The sequence below is a fragment of the Sorex araneus genome, chromosome 2 (assembly GCF_027595985.1).
Source record: "Sorex araneus isolate mSorAra2 chromosome 2, mSorAra2.pri, whole genome shotgun sequence".
NCBI classification, from domain to species: Eukaryota; Metazoa; Chordata; class Mammalia; order Eulipotyphla; family Soricidae; genus Sorex; species Sorex araneus.
Genome location: NC_073303.1, coordinates 244583056 through 244596846, shown reverse-complemented (window position 1 = coordinate 244596846; position 13791 = coordinate 244583056). Strand labels below are relative to the sequence as shown.

General features: G+C 59.3%; 1 protein-coding gene across 1 annotated transcript in view; it reads left to right on the top strand.

The window, feature by feature from the left end:
- GNG7 (G protein subunit gamma 7) overlaps window positions 1-13791 on the top strand; it is a 76295-nt gene that overhangs the window by 17711 nt on the left and 44793 nt on the right. The window contains exon 2 of the mRNA XM_055126180.1: window positions 7191-7252. The gene's annotated coding sequence lies outside the window, so the exon portion shown is untranslated. The remainder of the gene's footprint in view (window positions 1-7190; window positions 7253-13791) is intronic.

Sequence of the window (13791 nt, the reverse complement as noted above, 5' to 3'; positions counted from 1 at the left end):
TTCTCTCTCTCTCTCGCTCGCTCGCTCTCGCTCTCTTGCTCCAGCCCTGCTTTCCAGAACTTTCTGTCCCACACACCACTGCCCTCCCCTCCAGGCCTGGGTACACAGCAGGCGTCGATGGCATGCCCAGATCTGCCTGGAGCCTTCCAGAAACTTCCTCCAGAAGTCGCTCCCCATCCCCCCCTGACTAGGTGGGGCCCAAACCTCTGCGCCCCCTCAGCCCTCTCCGCCCTCCTCCCCTCCCTCCTCCCCCTGCCAATTTGCACAGCCCTTTTTAGCATCTTTCCTCTGGGGCTTATATAAGCAGCTCGAACAGGAGCCCGCACGCCCCCCGAGCGCCGCTGTCACGTTGGCAGACCTGCTCCCTGTTGCCTGCCGCCTTCCAGCCTTCCCGCCTTCCCGCCTTCCCTCCCTGCCTCCTTCCTTCCTTCCTTCCCTCCTTCCTTCCTTCCTTCCCTCCTTCTTTCCTTCCTTCCCTCCTTCCTTCCTTCCTTCTTCCTTCCTCCTTTCCTTCCTTCCTTCCCTCCCTCCCTTCCCTCCTTCCCTCCTTCCCTCCTTCCTTCCTTCACTTCTCTCCTCCCTTCTTTCCTTCCTTCCTTCCTCCCTCCCTCCCTCCTTCCCTTCTTTCCTTCCTTCCTTCCTTCTTTCCTTCCTTCCTTCCTCCCTCCCTCCTTCCCTCCCTTCCTTCCTCCCTCCCTCCCTCCTTCCCTCCCTCCCTTCCTTCTCTCCTTCCCTCCCTCCCTTCCTTCCCTCCTTCCCTCTCTCCTTCCCTCCCTCCCTTCCTTCCCTCCCTCCCTTCCGTCCCTCCCTCCATCCTTCCTTCCCTCCGTCCTTCCTTCCTTCCCTCGATCCTTGCTTCCTTCTCCACTCCCTGCACGAACTGGCCTGAGAGAAAAGTCCCTTGAGTGCCGGGGTGTGCCTGGTGCGCAAAGAGCACCCCCAAGCAGCCAGCGCACCGCGCTGAGCCTAGTCAGCCGGCCCCCGGCACTCGGAGACCCCAAGAGTCGCCGACAGACCCAGCCCGGCTCGGCCTTGCTAGGTTGGGGTTTGGAGAACTGTTCAGTTTGGTTTGGTCTCTGTTTGTTTGGGGGCCACCCCGGGTGGCGCTGGGTCCCCCGTGTGGGGTGGGAGGGCTCGAGCCCGGGCACACCACTTCTGTCTCTCCTGGGCTCCCCTAAACCTCTCTGGGGCCGTCCCACCCCCCCTTCAGGAAGCACCTGGGGTCCCCACTCCGGGGGCAGGGGCCTGCTCAAAACCTTCACACCGCAGCAGTGAGTGCCCTGACCCCAGCGTTGGTGTGGGGGGGCTGGCAGGGCACCCCGAGGCAGTTGTTGGGGGGGAAACGTAGAGGTCGGAGAAACACTTGAAGGGCAGGAGCCCTGGTGCCGCCCCCAAAGCGTGCCCCCTCCCCGAGTCAGGAGCCCCCCCCAGCACTGCTGGGGTGGCCCCCAAGTCAGGAGGGTAAGAAACCTAATGGGGGGAGCCGAGGGCGCTCGCCTTGCACGCGGCCGACCCGGGTTCGATCCCCGACACCCCGTAAGGTCCCCCACCCCGAGCACTGCCAAGAGTGATCCCCAAGCCCAGAGCCAGGAGTCAGCCCTGACCCCAAAACCAAAATAGGAAAGAAGGGGCTGGAGCGATAGCACAGCGGGGAGGCCGTTTGCCTTGCACGTGGCTGACCCGGGTTCAATCCCCAGCATCCCATAGGGTCCCCCGAGCACCGCCAGGAGTCATTCCTGAGTGCAGAGCCAGGAGGAACCCCTGAGCATCGCCGGGTGTGACCCAGAAAGCAAAAAAAAAAAAAAAGAAAGAAAGAAAGAAAGAAAGAAAGAAAGAAAGAAAGAAAGAAAGAAAGAAAGAAAGAAAGAAAGAAAGAAAGAAAGAAAGAAAGAAAGAAAAGAAATGGGTTCAGACCCCATTTTCAGGGAATAACCCCCCACCATTCTCCCCCGGGGGCACCCTGTCGCCTGCCTCTGAGACCAGGAGTCCTCAGCCCCGGGCCAAGCACGTGGGTGGGCGTTCCCTCCGCCCCGGCCCCGTTAGGGGTCAGGGCCCCGAATCCGGGCGTCTGCCTTCTCGGCAGCCGCGAGTCCCCGAGCTGAGCCGCGAGCAGCGAGCGCAGGGGCGCCGGCCCCTCCTCCCCCGCCATCTGCGCTCCTGAGTGCCACCACCGGTGACATATTTAGATGGTTTCTGTGGTGACGCGTGAGAACGCCAGTGACAGCCGCTCCCGCCTCCCGCACCGAGGCTCTGGGACAGGGGCGGGGCGGGAAGGGGCACGGGGCCAGGGGGAAACTCAGGGCATGCCCAGGGCGGGGGACCAGGGTCTGTCCCCAGTCCCACCTGGGGAGGGAGCCACTGTCTGCAGTGCCCAGAGTGCAGACGTTATTCATTATTGATCAGGGCTTTGGGTTCATGGGTTTTTTATTTTAATTTTTTTATATTTTATTTTATTTTTTGCTTTTGGGGTCACACCCGGCGATGCACAGGGGTCACTCCTGGCTCTGCACTCAGGAATTACTCCTGGCGGTGCTCAGGGGGCCCTATGGGATGCTGGGAATCGAACCCGGGTCAGCCACGTGCAAGACAAACGCCCTTACCCACTGTGCTATCACTCCAGCCCCTTTATTTTATTTTTTTTTGGGGGGGTCACACCCGGCAATGCTCAGAGGTTACTCCTGGCTCTGCACTCAGGAATCACTCCTGGCAGTGCTCCGAGACCCTATGGGATGCTGGGAATCGAACCCGGGTCTCCCCTGTGCGAAGCAAATGCCCTCCCCACTGGATTAACGCTCCGGCCCCTCATTTGTTTGTTTTGGACCACACCTGGCAGTGCTCAGGGCTGACTCCTGGTTCTGTGCTCAGAGGTCACTCCTGGCAGGGCCGGGGGGGGGGGGGAGGGCGTCCCTGGGGATCAGACCCGTGCCGGGCGTGCCAGGCCAGTGTCCTCCTGGCTGTACGGTCGCTCCGGCCCAGGCGCGCTTGATTTGAGAGGGGCCCGGAGTGGGGGGGAAGTACCTCAGTCTTTGAACTCTCCCACCCCAGACCTGCTTGAGTTTTAATTTCTCTCTTTGTTTTGGAGCCTCACCCAGCAGTGCTCGGGGCTGACTCCTGGCTCTGCGCTCAGAGATCACTCCTGTGGGGGCTCAGGAGACCCTGTGGGATGCCGGGGATCTAACCCAGGTCAGCCGCATGCAAGGCAAACACCCTCCCCGCTGGACTATTGCTCCGGCCCCTCGACTCCGGGTTTTCCCCCCATTCTTTGCCCCTTTCTCTGGGCACCGGCCAGCGAGGGTGAGAAGTAGAGGGCGAACAGGAGCTGGGAGGAGGAGCAAGAAGAGGAGGAGGAGGAGGAGTTCCAGGAGGGAGTGGTGGAGAGCGTGGCAGTGGGGAGCCCGGCTGTGTCACCCCCACTTGACCACTCTCCCAGGGGGCTCCTTCTCCCGGGGCGCCCATTCGACAGATGGGGTTTGTGAGGGACCCTGGGAGCCCCGTGTGGGCTTGAGTCCGCGAAACTTCCCACCGGGTCCCGCCGGCTTCAGCCTTGGGCCTGGCCTCAGGAGCGAGACTCAGATTCTTGGGGCTGGAGCAATAGCATGGCGGGGAGGGCGTTTGCCTTGCATGCGGCTGACCCAGGTTCAATTCCCAGCATCCCATAGGGCCCTCCGAGCACTGCCAGGGGTCATTCCTGAGTGTAGAGCCAGGAGTAACCCCCTGTGCATCGCCAGGTGTGACCCAAAAAGAAAAAAAAAAAAGAACCTGGGGTGAAGCGATAGCACAGCGGGGATGGCGTTTGCCTTGCACTCAGTCGACCCCGGTTCGATTCCCAGCATCCCATATGGTCCCCCGAGTGCCGCCAGGAGCAATTGAGCACTGCCAGGAGTAATTCCTGAGTAGTGCATGAAGCAGGAGTAACCACTGTGCATCGCCGGGTGTGACCCAAAAAGCAAAAAAAAAAAAAACAAAAACAGAGAAACTCAGCAGAGGCAGGATTGATAGCACAGTGAGGAGGGCATTTGTCTTGCATGTGGACGACCTGGGTTTGATTCCCGGCATCTCATAGCATCCCCCTGAGCACAGAGCTAGGAGTCAGCCCTGAGCACTGCCAAGTGTGACCTCAAGGAAACAAAAGCTAGGAAGGTGGAGGAAGGGGAAACAGGAAGTGGGGAAGCACAGTGAGGTGATCACCGTAAGAGGGACAAGGAGGGGCCAAGTACGCAGCCCCCAACAGCCGCCACAGGAAGGGGCTCAACGGAAAGTGTCACATGAAGCTGAACCAGCGGGGGACAAGGGGGCGGGGGGGCACAGAGCGCCCAGGTCCCAGCCCACAGCTTGGCTGCTCCGTCGTTTTCATCATGATTCCCGTTGTGGCACTCTCGCTGTAGAGCCTCTTGATTATTCATTATTTTCTTTGTTTCCCCCATTCCTCTCTTGAGCGGTGGTGGTTCACTGTTGTTATGACAACGGGGTCCTGCCTATACCTGGCTGGGGTTTGGCGAGATGGGGGGGGCTTGGGGGGCGGGACAGGGGGGCTGCAGGCACAGTTCCTTGTGGGGCTCGCCCCGTGCCGGCCTCAAGTGTGGTGGAAATCCCCTGTGTCTGGGATCACAGGCAGACAGAGCACCCAGCATCATGCTGGGTGCATGTGGGGCCCCCGGGGATCGGACTCAAGGCCTCTCGTGTGCCTGGCAGGGATGTGAACTGCTGGCTCTTCCTCGCCCTGATTATTCATCATTTTATTTTCTTTTTTCTTTTTGAGTCATACCCAGCGATGCACAGGGGTTACTCCTGGCTCTGCACTCAGGAACTGTTCCTGGCGGTGCTCAGGGCACCATATGGGATGCTGGGACTCGAACCTGGGTCGGCCGAGTGCAAGGCAAACGCCCTCCCCACTGTGCTATTGCTCCAGCCTACTGGAACTTCGAATGCCTCAGGCAGAGCGGGATCTGGGCGGTCAAGGTGGGCCTTGCCTCTGAGCTGGTCCATGGTGTTCTGGCCCTTTCTGTGCTCGTCCCTGCAGACCCAGGTGGCCCCTCCCGGCCTCATCTCTCCCCACCCTGCAGCTTCAGGCCCGAGAGTCTGATAACTGCAGGTGCGGTTTGCTCGCCCCCTTGTGGCAGCTCTGCGTCCTTGCAGGGCTTTGTGCCCCATTCCAGGGCGATAGCGCCACCTGCCGGTCAGGCGGGAATTGCTGCTCTCCATCCTGACCGTCATTCCTATGCCTACACCTCTTAACTCTCTCTAAGTGTTAATTTATAGGGGCCACTCTAGGTGGAGGTAGGCCCGAAGCACTGTGCTTTGCGGGGAAACAACAGGGCTCCCTATGACGGTGCTCTGGAGTGCCACAAAGTGCCAGCAGTTTTGAACTCAGGGCTTTGCATATGCCAGGCATGGACCCCCAACTCAAAACCCAGCCCCTGTCTCGTTTAACCTGAACCAAGAAATCCAGTGTATAAATGGCTTTGGCTTAGATTGTTATTTTTTGTTTCGGAGGTGTGTGTGTGTGTGTGTGTGTGTGTGTGTGTGTGTGTGTGTGTGTGTGTGTGTGTGTGTGTGTGTGTGTGTGTGTGTTGGAATACATCCAGCAATGCTCAGGGTTTACTGCACTCAGTGGTTCTGCACTCAGGAATTACCCCTGGTGAGACGCAGGGGACCCTATGTGATGCCGGGGATAGAACCTGGGTTGGCCATGTGCAGGACCGGCTCCCTCCCTGCTGTGCTATCTGGCCCCCTAAATTGTTATTTTTAATTTTATTATTATTAGTGCCAGGGATGGAATCTTATCCATGCCATATACATGCAGGTTAGTACCCCAGTGATACCCAGGGCCCTATTCCCAGCCATATTTGGGATTACCTTAAACATAAACTGGGGGGCAGGGGGCTCCCAAGCTGTGCTCAGGGGCCAGGAATACCTCCAGCACTGTTTAGGGAAACATTTAATGCTGAAGTTCTAACTTGGGGTCTCCAAAGATAAGGCATGTGCTCGAGCCCTTTGAGCCATTTTTCCGACCCTAAATACAAGCATTTATTTTTAAATTATCATTATTGCTATTATTTTAGCACCTGGCTCTAAATATAAAGTATTTATTTAGTTTGGTGCCCCTGACAATATCCAGGGGTCACTCCTGACTCTGCACGCAGAGATGACTCCGGATGGACATCTCGGAGCCCTGCGGGGTGCTGGGGATAAAACCCAGGTCAACCACGTGTGCGCCAAGTGCCCTCACTGCTGTACTAACGCTCTGGTTCTGAACGTTTATTCAATTAAATCAATATTTTTGTTCCGGGATTCACTCTCAGTGGTGCTCTGGGCTTAACTCCTGGCTCAGTGCTCAGGGATCACTCCGGGGGACTGCAGGAAATAAATGTGGCAAGGCAAGCCCCTACCCACTGTACTATCTCTCCAGCCCCTAAGTGGGTAAACATTTCATTTCAAGACCATTTTATTTTATTTTATTTTTTATTTTTATTTTTTTGTTTTTTGGGTCACACCTGGCGATGCACAGGGGTCACTCCTGGCTCTGCACTCAGGAATCACCCCTGGTGGTGCTCAGGGGACCATATGGGATGCTGGGAATTGAACCTGGGTCGGCTGTGTGCAAGGCAAACGCCCTCCCCGCTGTGCTATCACTCCAGCCCCCTCAAGACCATTTTAAAGATTTTTCGAAGGCGTTTCATGGACGGCAGTGGCCCCAAATAGACACACATGCACCTGCCCTGGGCAGGTTGAGATTTCACCATCCAGAATCTTAATCCGTCGGCTGAGCGGGTGACATTGAGGAGCCCCCACCCCGACGTGTGCAGGGGCTGGCGCCGTGTCCTCTGCTCGCTCACGCCCCTGGGTGAAGACCACAAGGGGCCCAGGGTACCAGCCAGCTCTTCTGAATGAATGACCAACAGCCGTGGTATGGGCTGGCCTGCAGTGCCCTCCAATGCCGGTAGGAGGAGCAGCGGCGCCAGTGTCGCCCTGTGCACATGCACCAGCCGCCTATCTAGTCGCCCAAACCCCTCTCAGTGTGCATGCGCAGCACAGCGCCCTCCCGCGGCTAGTCTGTGGTACTGCGTCGCCTGGAGCACGGGACCCCCATGCAAACCGAAGCCCCGTATTCTGCACTTCCTCAACCCCTTCGCCACCGCCTCCCCGCGTTATTCCGATGCTTGACTACAACGCGAATGTTTCCCTTCCAGGGTGCCTACAGCGTCTGTTCCTGATCCCTCGACGGGGCAAGAGAGGCGGACTACTCCCTCAGGTCAGTGCTGAGATGGGGGTGGGGGTTGGTGGACACAATGTGGGTGGCCTCCCTGCCCCCAGTGCCTTATGCATCTGGGCATAACCCTTCACCCCTCCACCCGGAACCTTAAGTATCTGGATGTAATCCCCACATACACACACACACACACATACCACTATATATATATATATTCGTCCAGCCCCCTATCAGCTGGACAGCACCCCATGGGCATCTGGCCACCTGCTCATTTGCAGTGGGACGCACCCCACCCCTGGGCCCCCCATGCCTGCATCTCCCCAACCGTGGTCATTTCTGAAGGTTTAGCCCGGCACTATGGGAGTGCCGTGGGCACCTCTGCCCCTCGCTCACATCCGGCTGGACTCAGGGCAGAGAGTAGCAAACGGACCCGTGGACGCACGCAAGAAAAATTTGAGGTGGCCCCTGGGAGGTTGGGTAGTGGCAGGGATTGAACCGGCGGCCTCGTGCAGGCTAGGTGTACTCCGCCCAGGGAGGTCCGTGTTTTGTTTAAACGACTGACTCGGGGCTCTGAGTGCGGATGCTGTTGGTTTATCTCTGCTCCCCCATCATCCCGGAAGGAACAGGCGTGACATTTACAAGGCGGGAAGGGGGAACCGCTGTGGCATGTTGGAGGTGCGGTTTAAGGCTCCCCTCCACCATGCATGTGTGTGCGCGTGCAAGTGTGTGTGCGTGCTCATTTGCACTCGCGTGCATGTGCATCTGCATGCATGCACATGGTGAGTGGGTGCATGTGTATACATGTGTGCGCATGTTTTCTAACATTCGGAGGGAATTTGGGGGTTCTGTTTAATTTCTCAGTGCCACCCTAGGGAAAAAAAAAGCACGGGAACCACTCACTGGAACAAGTATATGGGACTGGGACCGTAGTCCAGTCGGGAGGGCACTGGCCTTGCTCGTGGCTGACCTGGATTGGACCCCAGTGCTTCCAGGAGTGACTCCTGAGCACAGAGCCATAGTAACTTACCCCTGAGCATTGTTGGGTGTGGTCCCTCCCCAAACTAAAGATTTTTATCAGCAATGAAAGAACTCTAGTGGCCTATAAAAGTGTGGCAGTACAGTCCTGCACCCGGCGGGCTCGGGTTCGATCCCCGACATCCCATAGGTCTCCTGAGCACAGAGCCAGGAGTCAGCCCTGAGCACTGCCGGGCGTGGCCCCCAAACAAAATAACAAAAAGGAAGTGCTGGGTAGGGGGAGCCCCGCTGGAACTGGAGGTTCATGTGCAGGTCAAGACTGCTCAGAGATCGGGGCTGGCGCGTCCTCTGGGGGCTGAGGTGCTTTGTGAGCCCCGAGGTCATCAGCCCCCATGGACAGGACGCTGTGAGAGCCCCAACGTTGTTTTTTTTGTTGCTTTTCAGGTCACACCCGATGATGCACAAGTGATGCACAGGGATTACTCCTGGCTCTGCACTCAGGAATTACTCCTGGCGGTGCTTGGGAGATCCTATGGGATGCTGGGAATCGAACCCGGGTCAGCCTCGTGCAAGGCAAACGCCCTACCCGCAGTGCTATCGCCCCAGCCCTAAGCCTCAACATTCTTTTTTTTTTTTTTTTTTGCTTTTTGGGTCATACCTGGTGATGCACAGGGATTACTCCTGGCTCTGCACTCAGGAATTACTCCTGGCAGTGCTCAGGGGACCCTATGGGATGCTGGGAATCGAACCTGGGTTGGCCGCGTGCAAGGCAAACGCCCTCCCTGCTGTGCACTGTGCTATTGCTCCAACCCCCAACATTCTTTTTTTTTTAAATTTTTATTAGTGAATCGTCATGAGGTACAGTTACAGACTTATAAACTTTCGTGCTTGCATTTCATTTCAGTCATACAGTGGTTGCGTGCCCATCCCAGTGCTCATTTTCCACCACCAATGGTCCCAGCATCCCTCCCACCACCCCACCCCATCCTCCCCCCACCCCACCCCGCCTCAGTGGCAGGGCATTCCCTTTTGCTCTCTCTCTCCTTTTGGGTGTTGTGGTTTGCAGTAGAGGTATATCATGTTCGGTCTATAGTCTACTTTTCAGCCCGCATCTCCCATCCCAAACAGGCCCTCCTGGTACCCTTTACTCAGTGGTCCCTTCTCTATCCGAGCTGCCTTTTTCCCCAGCATGCCTAAGCCTCAACATTCTTTTTTTTTTTTTTCTTTTTGGGGCACACCCGGCGATGCACAGGGGTTACTCCTGGCTCATGCACTCAGGAATTACTCCTGGTGGTGCTCGGGGGACCCTATGGGATGCTGGTAATCGAACCCGGGTCGGCCTCGTGCAAGGCAAACACCCTCCCTGCTGTGCTATGGCTCCAGCCCCAAGCCTCAACATTCTTTTTTTTTAAAAAAAAAAGCCCCAAAGAGTTTTTTTAATTTATTTTATTTTATTTTATTTGCTTTTTGGGTCACACCTGGCGATGCACAGGGGTCACTCCTGGCTCATGCACTCAGGAATCGCCCCTGGCGGTGCTCAGGGGACCATATGGGATGCTGGGAATCGAACCCAGGTCGGCTGCGTGCAAGGCAAATGCCCTACCTGCTGTGCTATCGCTCCAGCCCCAAGCCTCAACATTCTTAAGGCATCTTTGAGGCTCCTCTCGGCCACCAGGACCCGTCCTGGCATCAGAAATAGCAGATCCAGGGTCCAGGATAATGCTTGGGTGGTGGGCATGGTGCCTGGGTCCGAGATAGTTTTCGGGGCCCGGATGATTTGCAGGGGCCGGATGGTACCCGGAGTCCGCAGTGTTGTGCAGGGAACAGGATGGTGCGCGGGTCTGGGATGGTGCCTGGGTCCACGGTGATGCGTGGGGGCGAGATGATGGGCAGGGTCCAGGATGGTGTGCAGAGTCCGGGATGGTGCGCTGGATGCAGGGTGGTGCGGGGTCCGGATGGTACCCTGGATCCAGGGTGCGGCGAGATGCCGTGCGGGCCCCCGCTGGACCAGGCTGACGAGGTGCTGTTCTCGCGGGCACCACTAGAGGGCAGAACCGGCCCGCGCGTGTCCCGGTGGCGGCAGACACGGGATCCCCAAAGCTGGGGGGCGGGTAGTGTGTGTGTGGGGGGGGCTCTGGGACTAAACTGGCCCCATCCTCCGAAACACTCCAGCCGGGGCACCCAAAGTCAGGCTGTCCCCAGAAACACTGGAGCCAGGAGCAGCCCTCCCCTGTGGTGGGTGGGGGCGCCTCCCATCCCGCGTCTCCCCCAGCCCAAACCTGCGAGCTCCACCAAAGCACGGTGCACCCCGGTGCCCCCTGAGGTCAGGGACCGTCCCCGGGAGACTCCGGGGTGGAGGACACCCTAGGTGATGCTCAGAGCTGACTCCCAGGGAGCCCTGAGTGCGTGGGAGGCAGAGAAAGAGGTGTGTGGAGTTCCCACGCTGCAGGGGTGCAGGGGAGGAGAGAGGCAGGAAGGATCCCAGGGATCCAAGATCCGCAGCTGCACTCCCAGCCCCACCTCCCACTCCCCCACCCTCGCTTCCGGGATCTGCGGAGCGGACAACGACCCACCTGCACGGGTGCCACGCGCTTGGGGGTCCTGGGTTCTGTAGCACAAGCCCCTTAAGTTTCCTAGGTGAAGGGGTGAGGCAAGGGCCTGGGCGTTGGCTTTGCACGCAGCCTCCCCCCTCCTATCCTCAGCACCCCGTAGGGTCCCTTGGGCACTGCCCGGAGTGATCCCTGAGCACTGGTGAGCGCGGCCCCCAAACAAAATGGGGCTGGAGCAATAGGACGGCAAGGAGGGAGCTCACGTTGCACGTGGCTGATCGGGGTTCCATCCCTGGCATCCTGTAGGGGCCCCCGAGCCCCGCCAGGAGGAGCCCTGAGCATCGCAGGGTGTGGGTCCCCCCCACCTCTAAAGATGGGGGAGGTTGGCTGGAGCAATAGTACAGCGGGGAGGGCGTTGGCCTTGCACGCGGCCGACCCGGGTTCGATTCCCAGCATCCCATAAGGTCCCCTGTGCATCGCCGGGTGTGACCCCCAAAAAATGGGGAGGCATGTCCCCAGTCAGGGCTGGCTCTCAGCCCTGCTGATGTCTGGAGAACAGAAGCCGAGACTCCGAGCGCCACCCCCCCTACACAACCCTACGCCCACCTTAGCTCTCTGCAGACCCAGCGGGAGGGGGCTCAGGACCCAGCTGAGAAGGGGCATCTCTGCACTTGGGGGGAGGGGTGTGGAGACAGGTGAGGGGCCAGGAAGGACAGGGGGCCCAGACCCTCCCCGCCGTCGTGATGGACAGTGGACAGCCTGCTCCTGCCTCAGTTTCCCTCCGTCAGAACAGTGACTCAGTGACTGACACGAGGGCCCAGGTAAGAGGAAGTGGAGCCCAGCTCACCCTGCACCGTCCCCCGAGCACCACCAGGGGTCACTCCTGAGCGCAGACCAGGAACAGGGAGGAACAGGCCTGGGGACCCAGGGAAGTGCCCCGCCTCCCCGCAAAAAGATTGGGGGGGTGAGCCCGAGGGGGCTCAGGACCCGCACAGGGCCCAGGGACACCAGCTGGCATTACCCCCTGTCGTTAGTCCTGGGGGCTGGGGGCCGGGTTAGAGCCGCCCCTTCCCTCGGACTCCTTCTGGGCCCCATCACCTCGTTTTGTTTGGGGGTGCCCCGGTGGTATTCAGGGCTGACTCCTGGCAGGTTCTGCGGAGCCTGCGGGGTGCGGGGATCAACCCCAGACCTCACGCAAGGCATGCACCTGCCCCCCATCTCTCCTTTAGAGACCCCCGCCCCCCAATCACAGCCCCCCCCCCCCCCCCCCGCTGCCGTGAGGCCCCGCCCCAGGGAGGGCGCTTGCCTTGCGCGCAGCTGATCCAGGTTCGAACCCCCGGCATCCCACACTGGGGCCAGACCGGGAGCCAGGTCTCCTGGTGGGGTGTCAGCGGGGCGGGGAGGCCCGGGCACAGAAGTCCCTGCAGACACGCCTGATTCAGAGGGGCCCACCCCAGCTCACCCCCATAGCCCAGGCGCACAGAACCCCAGCATAACCCCTAAATACCAGTATGGGGGGTCCTCAGGGGGGACCATCCCGGGCCGCCCCTCTGCAGCCCCCCTACCGCATCCTGTCAGTACCCCCGAGTTGTGATGAGTGTAGCTGCCTCCCCTCCATGTCCGGGGGGGGGTCCCCTGGGTCACGCTTGGCTGAGGGCCTGGAGCCCGAGATATGGAGGAGGGGCAGGTAACAGTCCAAGCCCCACCTCCAGCACCTGCCAGGAACAGTGGGGTCACGCGGGGTCATCGGGCCTGCCTGCCATGCCGGGAACCTGCCTCCCCCCCCCCCCCCCCCCCCGCCTCCCACCCGCCAGCTCTGCGCCTTGGATTCTTGGCAGAGAAGTGGCAGGACTGGGAAGTGGCTTTCCAGGGATCTTTCCAGATCAGGCCGGCGTGGCCCAGCCCCAGGACTGAGTCTGGCCAACAACGTCAAAGGGCTCTTGGCTGGCACCAGCCAGCCCCACCAGTGGCCCCTCGGTATTTTTTGGAGGGTCGGGGACACACCCAGAGGCACTCAGGGATCACTCCTGTAGGCTCAGGGGACCCTATGGGATGCTGGGGCTCGAACCCAGGTTGCCCCCTGCAAAGCGAGCACCTCCCTGCTGTGCTCTCTCCAGCCCCAGCTCACTTTTTTTTTTTCTTTTTTCTTTGGGGGGGGTCACACCTGGCAATGCACAGTGCACAATGCACAATGCAGTTACTCCTGGCTCTGCACTCAGGAATGACTCCTGGCGGTGCTGGGAGAGGCCAGGGATCGAGCCCAGGTTGGCCGTGTGCAAGGCAAAGTCCCTCCCTGCTGTTATATCACTCCAGCACCTCACTTTTTTGTTTGTTTGTTTGGGCCCCACCTGGTGGTGCTGACAGCTGACTCCTGCCTCAGTGCTCAGGGATCAGTCCTGGTGGGGCTCAGGGGATTCTATGGGGTGCCAAGGACCAAACCAACCCAGATGGGCCGTGTGCAAGGCCAGCGCTGTCCTCTCTCCGCCCCGCCCCAGGGCTGTGTAAAGAGGAGACAGCCCTCGGGCTGAGCACAGGGATGTGAGGGTCCTGGGTTCTGACCCCCACGTTGCAGGGTCTCCGAGCACTGCTAAGTCATGTGCTCCCACGAATAGAATAAAGACCGGGGAACCATCAGAAAGAAAGTGGCAGGGGCTGGAGTGATAGCACAGCGGGTAGGGTGTTTGCCTTGCATGCAGCCGAACCAGGGTTCGATTCCCAGCATCCCATATAGTCCCCTGAGCACCGCCAGGAGTAATTCCTGAGCACAGAGCCAGGAGCAACCCCCGTGCATTGCTGGGTGTGACCCAAAAAGCAAAAGAAAAAAAAAAAGAAATAAAGTGGCAGGTGGACCCGGCTGGGCCCCTGCGACCCCATGTTCCCTCCACTCCAGCCTGGTCCTTCCGACACCCCCCACCCCAGCACTGCAGGTGGGGCCTCTCAGCGACGGGACAGGGGACTCCGGTGACAGCTGCAGGAATAACGTCTTCTACTTCCCACCCAGATGCTTGCACCCCGCACCTTTAAGGGGATAAGGGGGGTGTAGGGAGGCTACTCACC